Source organism: Hyla sarda, chromosome 1 (assembly GCF_029499605.1).
Source record: "Hyla sarda isolate aHylSar1 chromosome 1, aHylSar1.hap1, whole genome shotgun sequence".
Lineage (NCBI taxonomy): Eukaryota > Metazoa > Chordata > Amphibia > Anura > Hylidae > Hyla > Hyla sarda.
The window spans coordinates 295,590,105-295,605,405 of NC_079189.1; the positions used below are offsets into that span (position 1 = coordinate 295,590,105).

Below are 15,301 nucleotides of genomic sequence, written 5' to 3' on the forward strand. Positions count from 1 at the left end.
TGTCCGTATTGAGAAGAGCTATGGGCCTCCAATTCTCAATCCGGCTAGGATCTTTACCCTTTGACAGAAGAATCAGGGCTGACCTCCTCATTGACTTTGGTAGAGTGCCCGAGGAGAGACACTCATTGAATACCTCAGTCAAGAGGGGAGCTAAAGACTCCTTAAAGGTCCTGTACCACTCGGATGTTAAGCCATCCGGGCCTGGCGACTTCTTGGGGGCGAGCCCCTCGATCGCCAGTCTCACTTCCTCTTCCCTGATTTCTTCTGCCAAAACATCAAGAGAGGGGTCTACCCCTGGCTCAGGAATAGTTTCAGCCAGGAAAGCCGACATCCCGTCTCGATTTAGATCCTTCCTTCCCAAGAGGTGCGAGTAGAAGGATCTGACGACCTCCAGGATCCCTGATCTGGACCGATTCAGAGATCCCGTACTATCAATCAGTCCTGAGACCACTTTACTACTCACTGACATCTTACAGTTCTTGTAAGGGTCGGGCGAGCGGTATCTCCCGTAATCCCTCTCAAAAACCAAAGATGCGTGCCTATCGTACTGACACCCCATCAGCAAGGATTTCACTCTGGAGATATCCTCCCGGCTACCTCCAGTCGAGACAAGGAGCTCGAGTTTCCTCCTCAGGCCCCGATACAGGCGGTACCTATTCAGGGACCTGAGGCTCGAGAGCTGGCGGAAGAACCCCGCAACCCGCTTCTTGAATATCTCCCACCACTCTGACTTACTACTACAAAAGTCCAGTAAAGGTACCTGACTCTGAAGAAAATCCTCAAAGGACTGTCTTATCTCCGCTTCCTCCAGGAGGGACGAATTCAGCTTCCAATAACCTTTACCCATCCGGGGGGTCTCTGAAACATTCAAGGAAAATAAAATCATACAGTGATCGGAGAATTCCACCTCAACCACGGACACTGCGGAAGAGACGGCTTCCTCCTTTAAATAAAACCTGTCTATCCTAGACCTGCAGCTACCTCGATGATAGGTGAAACCCACGTGGCCTGAGGGGCTCCGGATGTGGGCGTCCTCTAGGCGAGCTTCCCTAACTATATTATTGAGGGCCACGCTATCGTAAGCCAGCGGACCATTGGAACCTCTCCTATCTTGGGACCTCGTGACATTATTGAAGTCCCCTCCAAAAATCACTTGCTGGCTAGTAAAAAGGAAGGGCTTAATCCTCATAAAGAGATCTTTGCGGCCCCACTTGATTTGTGGGGCGTAGATGTTAATGAGCCGGAGCTCTTGCCCCTTCATGAGGACATCTAAGATCAGGCACCTCCCCATTTCTAACTCAATAACCCGTCGGCATTCAACCGGAGCGGTAAAAAGGACCGCCACCCCACTATACGGCTCAGCCGCAAGAGACCAGTAGGAGGGCCCGCGCCTCCACTCTCTTCTGGCTTTTACCAGGGAGGCTAGATCTGACAACCTGGTCTCTTGCAGATACAAAATGTCGGCTTCAACACGGCCGAGAAAATCAAAGGCTGCGAATCTAGCCGTATCAGACTTTATGCTGGCACAGTTAATGGATGCCAGCGTCAATGGGGTGAGTGCCGCCATCATGGGTGATTAAGTTAGACGGCCTCACCTTTATTTCTTCTTCCCCTTCTTCTTCGTGCCCTCATCCCCAGAAGAAGAAGAAAGGGCAGGACCGCTTTTACCCCTTTTTTTGGACTCACTCTGGTCCATATGGTCCCCGTCTCCGTCCGACCCCGGTCTAGCCCTGCCCTCTGAGGAAGGTGCCTCAACAGGACAGGGCCCAGTTCCCCCCAGAGGCTCTCTCTCCCTAGGCACCTCGCCCTCACCCTCCCCCTCCAAGGAGGGGGAGGAGATGTTATCAAGGACGAGGTACCGGTTTGACAGGTCAACCAGAGGGGGGGCAGTCAGGCTTCCGCTTTGGACCCGGCCCGCAGTACGAGGGAGAGAGGGCTTGGACCTCTTCTTTCTCCCTTTCCTTTTGCCCTTGTCTTTCTTTTTGGCCTTCTCTACACTCTCCTCATCCACACTTTCATAGTGGGAGGAATCGGAAGAGTCGGCCATATTGCCTTCCTCTTCGCCCAGTCTCCTGACCTCCTCATCCAGCACGTCCTCCTCCAGGGCTTCAGTCATTTCAGGGCCAGCTACAGGAGCAGGGGCCGGAGCTACCCCCGTCACTTGGGCACTCTCCTGCTCCCTACTCCTCCTCCGATTTTCCTCCCGCCTTAGTTTGGCGGGGCCCTTCTTCCTCACTAGCCCTGGTGCGCCCCCATCCCTGCTCGTACCCTCTCCAGCCGAGGCAACTTCACAGCTCTCCCCAGCCGGAGCGGCCGCCGCACGGGCGAAGGCGCTAGGACAACGGCTGAAAGGGTGCCCAAGGACACCACACAGATGGCAGCGGATCTGCCTACAGGATGCGGCCAGATGACCCACCCCACCACACAAAGCACAGACCTGTACATTACAGGCTGCGCTAAAATGGGTGGGGCTACCGCACCTGTGACAGACCTTAGGCTGCCCCTGGTAGAAGACCTGGATCCTGTCACGTCCAAGGAAGGCGGCTGACGGAATGTGGGCAACCGTACTCCCTGAACGCCTGAGTTTGACGGAAAACGTCCAGGCCCCGGACCAGATCCCGTGCTCATCAATGTTTTTCTTGGGCATGTCCGTCACATCCCCATACCGACCGAGCCAGGTCATGATGTCGTAACAAGAAAGTGACTCGTTACGGGTCAAAACGGTCACCTTCTTGACCGAGTTCTGACGGGAAATTGCCTTTACGGCAAAATCCCGCCAGCCGGGCTCGTTCTTTGCCACCTCGTAGTTTGACCAGAAGAGTTCGAGACCCTCTGGCCGAACGAAACTGACGTCAAACTCGGACGTACCGTAGGGGTGGATCAGGGCAAAGATGTCACTCGCCCTGAATTCCATCTGGAGGAGGAGCTCAACCACTTTAGCGCGAGGTGGGCACGCATCCTCACCCCTCCAAATCAGACGGACCACATTCCTGCGGTTATTGTCCTGCCCGGTTGTCGGGAGGGACCAGACCACCTCCCCATTCTGCTCTCGGAAAGCCCCCAAACCGTGCCTCTCTATCCAGAAAGACAGGTCGACCTCACCCCTTCCCTCTACCTGGATCGACCTGTCTCCCCTACGCAGAGCCTCCAGGAGGCGCTGTTGCAAATGGCCCCCAGGGCCGGACGGAGACGGGGACCCCCCCTGAACCCCCGGCAGCGACATTAGCATAGCTCCTGGGAGCAGTCACTGCCGGGGGGGCAGCCGGACCAGACCCAGAGCCAGAACCACTTACAACACCATTCACACCACAACTCTCAACCTCTTTATTTCCAGCCATACTATTACCACTCCCATCAACATTCACTCCACTGACACTCCCACATACACTCCTCTCACCCACAACACTACTACACCCATCAATATCACATCCTACATTCTTGTCCTGACTAACAAATTCTGGGCTGGCTGGGACTTGTAGTATGGCTGGCTTTAGTAAAGCCCTTTGTGCTGGCTTAGCCGCTGCTGGGGTCGACGCCGATGGCTTCTCCTTCATGGCTGCTATCACATCCTGATTCTGGGACTGCCCCACCGGGCGCACCCCAGCTCCTCCCACAGCGCCAGCACCTGCTTCACCCGACTTCACAGGCTCTGTGGATAATCCCGGCGCCCGGACACTCCCCCCCCTCACAGGGGAGTGCCTTGCAGTGCCGGTAATGCCCACAGTACTCGGGGAACCGCCCCCCGAGCACCCAGGGGCATAACTCGCGCTGCCCACCATGAGCCCATCCTGCCCCTCCCTACCGGCAGGATGGGTGGGCTTCACATCTATTGCGTCTGCAGCTTTTACTGACGCCATGCTGTATCCCCCATGCTGGCTCCGTTCCACCACAGAAACGGAGTCTGGCAGTTTAGAGGACCCAGCAGCCTGAACCAGCTTTGCAGCTGGCCCAGACTGCTGGAAAGGACGGAACACATAATGCACAGTTTCCTGGGTCTTCTGTTTTTTTGCCTTTCTTTTTACTAATGTGTCATCACACTGGTCATCACCAAATGTAAAATTCTGGAGGTGGGCTGGGGACTCCTGCATCACTATAGCCCTCAGCAATCCCCCAGCCTCACTCTCCACATCATCATCCTCACTATCGCTTAGCGGTAGTGCCACCTGAGCCGGCTCTATGTAGCTGTCCTGAGTCTTAGTGGTCTGGGTGTCACAGGGAGTAGGGTCAGGCAATACATCATCCTCCACAACCTGTACACTTTCCTCCAACTTCTTCTCCTCCACCTCCTCCTCCTTTACACCAACACCACCATCCTCTCTTTCTTCACCGCCACTACTCTCCCCATCATCCACCTCCACCTTACCTGGGGATTTCATGGCGGCAAACCGATCCCGGTTCTCCATCTTCTCCCTGAAGAGACCGCTTCCCTCCAGGATCTCTGCTCTCCTCTCCTCCATCTTTGCAATGTCTTTCTTCAGGGCTGCAATCCTCTTTTTCAGTTCCAGTTTATTCTTTTTGGACCCAGAGCATGCCAGATTCTGGGCTCCACGCAGGTCCTCTCTCATCAACCTAAGCTCCCTACCGCAGCGGTCGTATTCCGCAAACCGTGCGGTCATGCGGGAGCAGTAGGTCTCGCTGGACTCTTCGGGCCCTCTCTCAGCCCACAACTCAATACTTTGCCTCCTCGCCTTCCTTCCACTGGATCTCTGGCTGGCACCCATTGCCGGAGGAGCCGAGCCTGCATTGCTGCAGACTCTGCCAGATCTTCTTCCTCCGGCCGGAAAAATGGCTGTCGCTGTTTTCTCTCCACCCCCCGCCAGCCTGGAAGAACGGGGAGTGGAGGCCAGGGGCTCCATGCAGGGAAAACTCTCCCAAGGAGCCTGCCACACCCCTGGGAAAGGTTGGTGAATCACCTGCTCTGCCTCTGGAACTCTGGAGAAACACAAAAAGGGACACACCCAAAGCTGCTTCACACACAACTGCTCCTGGCTACTGTGTTCCACAGGAAGCGCTCTCTGCTGACACCTCTGTCCATGTCAGGAACTGTCCAGAGCAGGATAGGTTTGCTATGGGGATTTGCTCCTACTATGGACAGTTCTTGACATGGACAGAGGTGTCAGCACAGAGCACTGTGGTCAGACAGAAAAGAAATTAAAAAAGAAAATAACTTCCTGTGAATCGCTTATACAGCAGCTAATAAGTACTGGAAGGATTAAGATTTTTAAATAGAAGTAATTTACAAATCTGTTTAACTTTGTAGCACTAGCTGATTAAATTTTTTTTCCCAGTAGAGTACCCCTTTGAGCAGTGGTGAGGTTATGCTGGGAGTTGTAGTTTCACTGACCTAACTGTAGAACTGACAAGTGACTCCAGCTCTGATAGGACATAGTGAGGAGAATACACAATGATATCAGTGACTACAGGTGACGTCTTCTCTATAGTGAGGAGAATACACAATGATATCAGTGACTACAGGTGACGTCTTCTCTATAGTGAGGAGAATACACAGTGATATCAGTGACTATAGGTGACGTCTTCTCTATAGTCTTTCCTTATCTAATTCAGATGGTACATACCGCCTGGCCCAGCTAAAACTTCTCTCTGCAGAATGTGACGCCCAGTCGTCTCCTCACTATGTCAGCGCATTCTCATCCTCTATATGAAAACAATTATTATTATAAACCTGACAGACACTGTATCCTCTAAATATAATACTACTATATACTACACTCTTTGATTATAAACCTTCCATACACCATACCCACTGAATATAATACTACCACACAATGTACATTCTGAATATAATACCAACACATACTGTACACTCTGAATATAAATCTGCCACATACTGTACCCCTGAATATAATACCACCACACACTGTACCCACTGAATATAATACTACCACACACTGTACATTCTGAATATAATACCAACACATACTGTACCCTCTGAATATAAATCTGCCACATACTGTACCCCTGAATATAATACCGCCACACACTGTACCCTCTGAATATAATACTACCACAAACTGCGCCCTCTGAATATAAATCTGCCACATACTGTACCCTCTGAATATAAATCTGCCACATACTGTACCCTCTGAATATAAATCTACCACATACTGTACCCCTGAATATAAATCTGTCACATACTGTACCCCTGAATATAAATCTGCCACATACTGTACACCTGAATATAATACCGCCACATACTGTACCCTCTGAATATAATACTACCACCCACTGCGCCCTCTGAATATAATACTACCACAAACTGCGCCCTCTGAATATAAATCTGCCACATACTGTACCCTCTGAATATAAATCTGCCACATACTGTACCCTCTGAATATAAATCTGCCACATACTGTACCCCTGAATATAAATCTGCCACATACTGTACCCCTGAATATAAATCTGCCACATACTGTACCCCTGAATATAAATCTGCCACATACTGTACACCTAAATATAATACCGCCACATACTGTACCCTCTGAATATAATACTACCACCCATTGCGCCCTCTGAATATAATACTTAGAGATGAGCAAACTACAGTAAATTCAACTCGTCACAAACTTCTCTGCTCGGCAGTTGATAACTTTTCCTGCATAAATTAGTTCAGCTTTCAGGTGCTCCCGTGGGCTGGAAAAGGTGGATACAGTCCTAGGAGACTCTTTCCTAGGAATGTATCCACCTTTTCCAGCCCACCGGAGCACCTGAAGGCTGGTATTTATGTTTCTTAATGTATATTTGTACCTGTATGTATGTGTCAAAGTGTCTCTTTGTATGTGTGTATATTACCTATGTACTGTATGTGCCTTTATGTTATGTGCTTGTATTTATTGTATGAAGCACATTAATAGGGAATTATTGGAGGAATGTAAGCACAGTATATAGGGAATTTATGGAAGCACAGTATATATTTTATTATATTGGAACATTATATTTCACATGTGCCTATTTTTGCTGCAGATTTTGCTGCTGCCGATTTTGCTTCCCATTAACAATGGGAAGAGAAATCTGCTAAAGCAAATCTGCAGCAGATCTGCAGCAGAAAATACGCACGTGTGAATGCACCCTTAGTGGTGGCACAGTATAGTTAAATAATAGTGGCACAGTATATAGTTCATTAATGGTGGCACAGTATATAGGGAATTAATAGATGAATGGTGGCACAGTATATAGGGAATTAATAAATGAATGGTGGCACAGTATATAGGGAATTAATAAATGAATGGTGGCACAGTACATAGGGAATTAATAGATGAATGGTGGTACAGTATATAGGGAATTAATAAATGAATGGTGGCACAGTATATAGGGAATTAATAGATGAATGGTGGCACAGTATATAGGGAATTAATAAATGAATGGTGGCACAGTATATAGGGAATTAATAGATGAATGGTGGCACAGTATATAGGGAATTAATAGATGAATGGTGGCACAGTATATAGGGAATTAATAGATGAATGGTGGCACAGTATATAGGGAATTAATAGATGAATGGTGGCACAGTATATAGGGAATTAATAGATGAATGGTGGCACAGTATATAAGGAATTAATAGATGAATGTTGGCACAGTATATAGGGAATTAATAGATGAATGGTGGCACAGTATATAGGGAATTAATAGATGAATGGTGGCACAGTATATAGGGAATTAATAGATGAATGGTGGCACAGTATATAGGGAATTAATAGTGGCACAGTATATAGGGAATTAATAGATGAATGGTGGCACAGTTTATAGTTCATTAATAGTGGCACAGTATATAGTTAATTAATAGTGGCACAGTATATAGGGAATTAATAGATGAATGGTGGCACAGTATATAGTTCATTAATGGTGACACAGTATATAGGGAATTAATAGATGAATGGTGGCACAGTATATAGGGAATTAATAGATGAATGGTGGCAGAGTATATAGGGAATTAATAGATGAATGGTGGCACAGTATATAGGGAATTAATAGATGAATGGTGGCACAGTATATAGGGAATTAATAGGTGAATGGTGGCACAGTATATAGGGAATTAATAGATGAATGGTGGCACAGTATATTGGGAATTAAGGGGGGTACGGTATATAATTAAAGGGAAACTGACAGGCTGTTTACTCGCACTAAACCCAATACACTAGGTTACAGTGCATGTATCCAAAAATTGGTCTTTCCATTTTTTAGGTATTGCCCCACATTGCTAGTATGCAAAGTCAGTCTTGTGCGCAATGGAGACGGAGCTTCACTGCCTCCATCCTGTATGCTGTGCTATGCCTGGCCGTCTTTGTATATTTATAATTCTTTTTTTTTTGCCAACTCTTGTATATTGTAGCATGTAAGCATATATTAGTGTGGTATCCACCTCTTCAGTGTAAGAACCAGACCTGTGTGGAGATTCCTGCATAAGATGGATGCTGGGTTATTGGGGATGGGGGATGGGTGATGGGTGATGGGTGCTGGGTGCTGGGTGCTGGGTGATTGGTGCTGGGGGATGGGGGATGGGTGCTAGGTGATTGGTGCTAGGTGATTGGGGATGGGTGATTGGTGATGGGTGCTGGGTGATTGGTTCTAGGTGATTGGGTGATGGGTGATGGGTGATTGGGGATAGGTGATGGGTGATTGGGGATGGGTGATTGGGGATGGGTGATTGGTGCTGGGTGATTGGTGCTGGGTGATTGGGGATGGGTGCTGGGTGATTGGTGATGGGTGATTGGTGATGGGTGATTGGTGCTGGGTTATTGGTGATGGGTGCTGGGTGATTGGTGATGGGTGCTGGGTGATTGGTGATGGGTGATGGGTGCTGGGTGATTGGTGATGGGTGCTGGGTGATGGGTGCTGGGTTATTGGTGATGGGTGCTGGGTTATTGGTGATGGGTGCTGGGTGATTGGTGATGGGTTCTGTCATATAGAGATCAGACCGGGGCAAATAGGGGGAGATTTATTAAAACCTTTGCAGAGGAAAATCCTTCTGCAAAACAATCTGATTGGTTGCTATGGACAACTGCACCGCTCTTTCTCTGCACAGGTTTTGATGAATCTCCTCTATAATACAGTATATTATAGGGCAGCTGTCACACAGCCAAAGTGTATATACACATGGCAGACCTCAGAGAAACTGTTCTTGACTCAATTTTACAAAAACACCAACTTTTATGGGGGATAGGAATGTCGAGGAGGCCCGGCGGGAGTCCACTGTGTCCCTGGGCCGCAGCACATCTGCCCATTAAGTCTGGCAGACGTTTTTTAAATTATGAAAAGTGCCCTCTTTTTTTTACTTGAGCCCCTGCCCTTCAAAATGTCTGTGCACGTCCCTGAATAGGGTAATATGAAATGCCAGACACTAATGGGGTTTTCTTCATCCTTTTATGGTCTTTTTAGGCTATCAAATCTGTGGGATGCCGAAAGCATGTTTTTTTTTTTTTGTTTTTTTTTCTATGAAGTTTTGGTGTTTTTCTTCCCAATGTTTTTAATAGAAATCCTTGAGTCACATGATAAAAGAATCACATGAGTCATAATGAGAAAAGCCAGGGGGGAAATAATAATAATAATTATTATTATTATTATGCACATTAGGGGAGATGTATGAAAACCTGTGCAGAGGTAAAGTTGACCAGTTGCCCATAGCAACCAATCAGATCGCTTCTTTCACTTTTCAGAGGCCTTTTTAAAAATTAAAGAAGCGATCTGATTGGTTGCTATGGGCAACTGGTCCACTTCCCTCTTCACAGGTTTTGATAAACTCCCCCCAGTGTCTTTAGCAAAAATGCCACAAAGATGGCAGAGTAAAGAAATGAGGGGGGCAGTTTTTAGTGTATTGTTTTTTTGGGGGGCAAAAAAAAAAAAAAAACAATCAAACAAGAATTGCATCTGTTCCTAGGCTTAGGCTGGGATTAAACACGACTTATGTGTGGCGTTTTTCAAAGCCCACATTGCTTTATTTTTGGTGTTCCCCCTCCCCCCCTTTCGACAGACGTCTGTCCAACTGTTGCAAAGCTACAACTACAAGCATGCCCAGGGCATGCTGGGAATTGTAGATTTGCAACAGATGGACAGCCACAAGGGATCAGTGGTGCAGTATGTCAATCTAGGACCATGGTGTCTGATCTTGAACTGGCAGCAGGAGCCACGACCACTATTAATCAGTGGCTGCCGGGATGTCTAACGAGTGACATCCTTTGCTCCAGACCACAACGTCAGGGATGTCACTCGTCAGACGTCCCGGCAGCCAGCGCTGCTCATTAAGCCTGCCAGAGCCGTACTGATCTGTGTAAGAAACCTATGGGCCCAGGCTGTTGGGGCCACCAAATTATAATTACAAATACTGAGTGTCTGGTTAGGAGAAACAAGTATATTGCACCCACAGGGAGTAGCCCCATTTTAATAAGAAATTGCCCCAAATCCCTTAGATAACAGTCATGCAGAATATAGAAAGCTTTTTTGTTTTTCAGCCAATCAGAGAGCAGCACTAATGAAATAGAACTCTCAGGAGGTAACAGCGTGTCACACATGTGATGTCATAGCCATTGTCCACCAGAGAGCAGCACTGAGCAGATATAATACTGCTCCTGCTCATTCTTCATCAGTGAGGGGCTGATGCTGGACACTGTAGGGACCGAGAATGCAAAGTCATATACACTACTGTGACTGGTAAGTGTCACATTGTTGTGACCAAAAGGTCTTTAGTGCAGTTCAATGTGCTTTTCTATAATAAACATGTAAATAATCTATCTTTTGTTTTCCTATCTTAGATGCATTATTTCCAGGATGTGGAGTAGCATTTCCGGACCTACAGCAAGACGTTGGATGAAGACGTGGATTTCCAGACCTAGCAAGAATTTGGATGAAGGCACAGCCCCTCGAATCACGTACATACACAGACACATTGGCCCAAATTCTAGAGGTAACCTCCTTTAGTATGCCCAGAGGAAGGGCAATACAGTAGCCATGGATTCCCTACAGGTTTCCTCCCCTCTGGAGGTTTTTCCTGTCCTGAGTATTAGTTACTGTACGCTCTTTGTGAGTGATGGAGGTTACATAAAATCCCTACACAAACATTTTAATATATAATAAATAAAGTTCCCCTTTTTAAACCATTCTTTAATTTGTTTGACTCATTTATTTTATTTGTGTGTGAAAAATAGTGTTAGCAAAACGTGGATGACATGAGGTTATTTTTTAAGTGTCCAAAGCTGCTCTCCTGCACGATCTGCATAATGCGGTGCGGAGAGAGGCAACTGATGCTGGGTGGCAACCATAGGACACCCAGCAATTTCCATGCATGAGCCTTTTTCTGATGAACGGGACCCTAGGAGAGTGGAGGAGGCAGGTGAGAGGACCTCCATCCACCATTTTGAATGATCACCAGATCGCCACAGGTGAATCCATCCTTGAATATAATGCCCGCATTGCCATAACCTGCTTTGATCAAGGCATCTGAGGGGTTAATGACAAACATTAGAGCGATCGTTGATGATTGCCATTATTGGCAGGTCTCTGGCTGCCAGGACCTGTCACACATGATGCGAGCACCGATCCATTGTTTGCATCATGTACAGGGTGTAAATATACATCCAATCACATCAGGACATACTTTTACAGGGTCCACCTACTCAATTTTGATTGTAAAGCTCGAATGTCCACACAGAAAATTTATGTGCGGATATTCTGAAGATAGTGGAGCGGTGTCAGAACATGCTGGCGCTAAGATTGCTCAGAAATTCGCTTTATCATAGGCGGCAATGTATTTCTGAGCAGAATACACAGAAAGAACAGACGTCTATTCTTTTTGCGGATGACCGAATTTGAATTTCGGTGCCAGATATTTCCTGTGCAGAAATTCTGCTGTGTGCACAGTGCGCCAGAACCCCATTGAAATTAATGGGACTCTGCTGCAGCGGAATTTCCATACGGTATATTCCTGTGCAATTCTGCATGGAAAACCTAACGTGTGAACATAGTCTAACAGTCATTAAAAAGGGTGGGGCGGTGCAAATAAGGGTGAGGGCCAAGGGCCAGAGACAAAGGGGCGGCAAAATGAGGTTTTGCCTAGGGTGACAAAAATCCCTGCACCAGCCTTGGCGGCCATGGCCCGAGCTGCCAAACAGGCAGGGTTCCTGTGCCATTTCAATCCCCTGCATATGAATTGTATCTTTTCTATCACTTCCTGTCAGGGGTGGACTGACACCACCCAGGGCCCCAGACCAAATAAAGCAAGGGCCCCCAGCAAGACTCCACCCCTGGCCCCACCTCTGCCCCGCTCCTATTCAGTATTATCGGTCATATTCTACTCTGGTCTGCTCAATCCCAGACCAGAGCAGAAGACCCGTGGAAGGCAGCGGAGGCAGGTGAGGGAACCTCCGGCTGCCATGCTGGATGATCCAATCTCCGTGGCAGCGCTGTGGGCGATCCGATCGTCCATTTTAGTGTCCACAATGCTGCAGATGCCGTGATCTGTATTGATCACGGCATCTGAGGGATTAATGGGGACATCCGCGCAATCACGGATGTCCGCCATTACTGGCGGGTCCCTGGCTTCTATCAGCAGCCGGGACCTGCCAAGCATCGCTCCGATGCTCGTGGTTATGTATAGGATGGAAATGTACGTCCTGGTGCGTTAAGTACCAGCTCACCAGGACGTACATTTACGTCTGGCGTCATTAAGGGGTTAAATAGCTGGGAAGTAGTTTGATGTAATCCTGAAGATTGAGGTCTAGATAGTTCAATATTTGAGATGTGTGGCTGTTTATGCCAGAGATTGTCGACCGGGTGGGTTTGTAGGGTTTTTAGGAACTTTCTGTAGGTGGTAGTAGAATGGTATGGATGTATTATTGATGAATAGCAAGCTCTTCTCGTTTTTGCTGATAGTGTTCTGACTTAGTGCCTGGTCCAACATGTGTTGTAGTTTTTCTTGTAGTGGTGGAAACGGGTTGTAGTTCAATTTGCAGTAGTATTCGGGATCATTCAAAATGTTCAGTGCTTCTTTATGGTAGTCTTGGTAGTCCTGGATGACAAGTCCCCCACCTTTATCCGCGGGTCTGAATACTATACTTCCATTTTCTTTTAGGGCACGTTGTTCTGATCTTGTGAGCTTCCCTACTTTTTGGGTTTTGCTGGCAGTAGCTGGTAACTGTTTTTATTCCTTGGCCATGAGATTGTGGAAAGTTTTTATAATGTGACGTTGGCTTTGTATGGGGTAAAATTTTGATTTGTTCTTTATTGGGGGGGGGGGGGTCCTTCTAGGGGATTGTTTCTGTTTCTTCATTTGATGTCTTTTGTTGTGGAGCTTGATTTGGCAGGAGAAAATGTCTTTGGAGTGTCAGTTTGTGTGTAAACTAATGTAGATCTATGGATAAAGTGAAATCATTGGGTTTATAGCTGGGAAAGAATGAGAGGCCTTTTCTGAGAAGAATCATTTCATGGGGGTTCAAATTGTGGGAGGAGAGGTTAGAGCTGGGCGGTATGACCAAATATACTTATCACTGTATTTTTGTAACTTATGGCGGTTCCATGGTATACAACGGTATTCCTTTCACCACACCCCCCAAGTCATGTTACCCGCCAGCGCTGTTCTGCTCCGCCCCCCCCCCAATTAATTATCAGCCCAGCGGGGTGCTACTCACATTTGTCACCCGCAAGCATTGCCCTCCTCCTCTTTGTTGGGGGCCGCCGGTGTGAGGTTCAGAAATCTCACCTCACACCAGCACTGGAACGCTATTCTGTTCGCCAGTGGTCTCCAAGCTGCGGACCTCCAGATGTTGCAAAACTACAATTCCCAGCATGCCCGGACAGCAAACGGCTGTCCGGACATTCCGGGAGTTGTAGTTTGGCAACAGCTGGATGTCCGCAGGTTGGAGACTACTGCTGTACACTGTATCCCTATGCCCGGGCTGCAAAAGATAAAGAAAATAAACTTTAACTTACCTACGTCGGCCTCATGCTGTTCCTTGGGACTGGAACGTCGGACAGCCGTTAGCCTATCACCGGACGGAGCGATGTCCCGCCCCGGCCAGTGATAGGTTAAACGCACTGTCATTTAAGAAGCCGGCCAGAGTTCCTTACATGACAGTGGGCGCAGCCTATCACTGGCCGGGGCGGGACATCACTACGGCCGGTGATAGGCTGACGGCTGTCCGACATTCCCGTCCCCAGCGTAAGGCCGACGTAGGTAAGTTAAAGGGGTATTCCAGGAAAAAAAATGTTTTATATATCAACTGGCTCCAGAAAGTTAAATAGATTTGTAAATTACTTCTATTAAAAAATCTTAATCCTTTCAGTACTTATGAGCTTCTGAAGTTAAGGTTGTTCTTTTCTGTCTAAATCCTCTCTGATGACACCTGTCTCGGGAAACACCCAGTTTAGAAGCAAATCCCCATAGCAAACCTCTTCTAAACTTGGCGTTTCCCGAGACAGGTGTCATCAGAGAGCACTTAGACAGAAAAGAACAACCTTAACTTCAGAAGCTCATAAGTACTGAAAGGATTAAGATTTTTTAACAGAAGTAATTTACAAATCTGTTTAACTTTCTGGAGCCAGTTGATACATAAAAAAAAAGTTTTTTCCTGGATAACCCCTTTAAAGTTTATTTTCTTTATCTTTTGCAGCCCGGATATAGGGATACAGCATACAGCAGTGGTCTCAAACCTGCGGACCTCCAGCTGTTGCAAAACTACAACTTCGGGCATGCTGGGAGTTGTAGTTTTGCAACAGCTGGAGGTCCACAGGTTGGAGACCACTGGCGTACAGTATAGAGTTCCAGCGCCGGCGGCCCCCAACAAAGAGGAGGGCAGTGCTTGCGGGTGACACATGTGAGTAGTACCCCGCTGGGCTGATAATTAATTGGGGGGGAGCAGAACAGCATTGGCGGGTAACATGATTTGGTGGGGGGGGGGAGCAGAACAGCGCTGGCGGGTCACATGATTTGGTGGGGGGAGGGAGGAGCAGAACAGCACTGGCGGGTCACATAGGATTAGTTCCCCGATGTGGGGACAGCGCAGCGCTGGGCTGATAATTCATTCTCAAGGGGGAGGAGCCAAACCGGTATTGCGGTATGGGAAAAATTCATATTGTGCAGCCCAAAAATGTTGGTATTCAGTATGAATCGATATACCGCCCAGCCCTAGGAGAGGTTAAACATTTTGAAAAGGGTGTCTTTATCTGAGTTATTGTTCATTTTTGCTCTATCTTCAGTTTCTCTGTTAGGTTTTTCTAAAGTCTCCTTTCTTTCTTCTCACTTCTATGGTTTTTCTCTTTCTTGGGGTGATTGGGGTGAAGAAATGTTCCCTCTTTT

The 15,301-nt window shown here is 47.5% G+C and overlaps 1 long non-coding RNA gene across 1 annotated transcript; it reads left to right on the forward strand.

Annotated features, from left to right (window-relative positions):
• The first annotated feature begins 9,728 nt into the window (after positions 1-9,728).
• Positions 9,729-11,110, forward strand: LOC130267911 (uncharacterized). Its single transcript, XR_008843335.1, has 3 exons — positions 9,729-9,743; positions 10,464-10,662; positions 10,764-11,110. It is a non-coding gene; the product is annotated as an uncharacterized LOC130267911 (long non-coding RNA).
• The last annotated feature ends 4,191 nt before the right edge of the window (positions 11,111-15,301 follow it).